The sequence below is a fragment of the Nanorana parkeri genome, unplaced genomic scaffold, assembly GCF_000935625.1.
Source record: "Nanorana parkeri isolate BGI_ZX_2015 unplaced genomic scaffold, ASM93562v1 scaffold854, whole genome shotgun sequence".
NCBI lineage: Eukaryota > Metazoa > Chordata > Amphibia > Anura > Dicroglossidae > Nanorana > Nanorana parkeri.
The window spans coordinates 423,883-427,044 of NW_017307122.1; positions in this window are offsets into that span (position 1 = coordinate 423,883).

A 3,162-nucleotide genomic window follows, 5' to 3' on the forward strand; every position below is an offset into this window, starting at 1 on the left:
AAGGGGGGGGGGGGCTGGAGGGGCAGCTACAGTTTTGGGGGCGCAAGTTAATCAGTAGCAGCATATTGCTTTACTAGTGTTCTAGTGCATGAAATTGGGAGCATGAAATTATCCGAAATGTCTTGGTATGCTGATGCCTTAAGAGTTCCCGTCACTGGAACTGAGTGGCCAAGCCCAACCCCTGAAAAACAACCCCCCACCATAATCCCCCTCCACCAAACTTTACACTTGGCACAATGCATCCATTTGGATGTGTAATAATTTTTTTTCAATTATGCATTATTTCTTGGTAAAGCATCAGCAGCCCTATATGATTCATTTTATCTGGTTAAAAAAAAAAAAGTCATTTTTAGTTTTTGCTGCAACACATGATTTTTTATCAAGCAGTAATTGGCTACAAATGAGACAGAAAACAAAAGAAAGCTAAAAACCTAAATTCCTCAACTTCATACCATTTGACAAACAGTGGCATATTTAACAGCATAGCTTGTGCTTGAGACTGTAAGCAGCTGCATTTGTCAGCATTGTAAGTAGGAATTGAGAGACGGGGTAGGTTTAAAAAATAAATAAAATGACATTCTATTATGTCAGAGACAAGAGCCAGAAAATAGCAAAGCCATGTTTCACATTAATGAAAACATGTTGGGATCAGCACCAGAAGGAGACACCAACCCCTGAATAATTTCATAAATAACCACCAAAGAGAATGGGGCTTTTTAGGTGACTTCTAGACAATGCAAAGAGGTGCACCTATATATAATGACACGTAGCTCATTTCATAATATATACATATTTAATAAATTAATATAGATTAATATCCTGGCTAGCAAACATTGAATTCATTAAACGTAACACAATCATTTATGACAAGATCACATTACATGTGTAATCAGCATAACACCTCTAGGATCCCGTACAGATTTGTATTATGCACAATGGCAATAATTAATATCTTTAAACATTGAGTACATTATACCAATGTCCATAGTTGATTGGGTAATTATAGTCACATATTTCATATTGTTCCATATTTCTTCTGACAAATCTGTACTTGTCCATTCTTCGACGCGTTTCGCCGTAGCTTTATCAAGAGGTTTATAGAGGTGGCCTGTGAGATCCATATAAATATTAGAGTAAAGATCCAATTAACTCAAAATTAACACACTAGCTCTATAAAACATACATAGGTCATTAAAGAAATAAGTCTATACCATACAGAGATTTCTGATGACGAGCAGATTCGCACCTAGGGGAGTTCCTCCACTCAGCCAGGAGATAAGGAGAGGTAGAGGTGTGGCCTGGGGGCACATCTCTACAAATCAGGTGCTCTGGAGAAATCCACTGATGCTTAGAGCCTGCACCCCGGGAGATTCTGTCAACTGTTCACACAAGGGCCTACTATATAATACCTGTATAATAATAATAATACTTCCCTCGATTTGTGACACCAATAAAGCTTTTAAACAAAATCAATTGAACATTCAATTTATTAGAGTAGAATTAATATGCTACATACAGTGTTTGTAATATTTCCACAATTTATTCCAGACCTCACTGGCCAAACCACATACACATTTATCTTGGGGGAGCCCATGTTTACATTTATATTTTTCAGATTCCAGTTATAATTTGCCACATCCAGCATTTGTTGTATTTCTACAATTATTGTATTTCTGACGAAATCCAAGAAATATAAAAGTTAAGATTTCTCAGAGTGCACTACAAGTAAAATGACATACAAAGCATACACAATAGTTCTACAATTTCTTTTAGTTTATATTTCCAATATTACAATGTAATGATTATGGTACACACGGCATTGCAGTACTTAAAACTTTTGACTACTGTTAAAATAAAGGAATATTTTACATAATGCATAAATCGTATTGTAACAATCTCTATGGGGCTGCATTTTGAAAATGACAGACCATATGCAGTTTTGCATCCCAAAATTCCACATTTAAGTGATAGTTTTGTAACTTTATAGACCATATTTAAAGTGATATTAAAGCCTATTTTTTTATTTTATTTCTCCTTTAAGGAGACCCTCCTTTGCTGGAGGCTGTTGCTCTTTTTCTTTAAAAGTTTCTATTTCCTCATTGTCTAGTGGCTCCCCGCAGTGTTTTTCCCCCCACCCCCTGCACGGGTGCCACCATAGTTTTAGTGGAGGCACCCGTGCGCGCTCGTTTCCGCAGTGGCTGTGTGCGTCCATAGACACACACAGCCCTGTGGCAGGTCACACCGCTTCCCTCTTTGATGGCAGAAGCAGCCTATGGCTCCTCTGCCATCAGTATCCTACCCCCGCAACCCAGAAGTTCGGGGGAACGGAGGATCGCTTCGGACCGGCGGGGGGGACGAGCGCAGCTGACAGGTAAGTGTGGGGGGGACTGGGGTAGAAAAAAAAGGTGCTGGGTCGTTTTTACCCTAATGCAGAGAATGTATTATGGTAAAAAACGCCCAGACCTTAATACTACTTTAAAGCAGCTTTGGTAGGATGCTGTTCATAAAAAACAATGTGTATTTACCTCCCAGAAAAAAACAATTGCAACATATTGTACTGACTTCCCTACTTAAAGTGACATTAAAAGGCAAAAAACGTTTTCCCTCCCCCCAATATTAATGTTAGCACTTATCTTAAATGATGTCTCTTAATCCAATCTTCTTCTTCTTTCCTGAGGTTTTCATCTGTCCCTCCAGCGGTGCGGCGGCTCTCCGATCCAGCGCTGATTCCTCTTTCCTTGCTGGCACTTCCGATCCCGCAGTGTCTGCATGCGGGTGCACGCGTCCATAGACTTACCTTGCGTCTCTGCTAGTCTCCCGGCCGTTAATCTGAACTGGGCATGCGCCCGCGCGAGCAGTTTTGGATTCTTGGACGGGAGCGCGCGGCGAAGACGGGGTAAGTTTAAACTGCTGTTAAAGCGGGTTTTAAAAAAAAACAACTTTTTGCATATATCTGCTGCTTGCTAGCAGTAGATATATGCAAAAAAAAACCGGAGGGTTTAGAAACCCTTTAATAATCATCTGCATTTTGAACAGGAAAGACACCAGGCAGCTTGTAACCAGTAGAGTGCATTATTTGACCAAAAACAAGTCACAGTATTTAAGCACTTTTATCAGGCCCCAGTTCATTGTATAGAGATTAGGCAGGTTTTAATGGGGGGG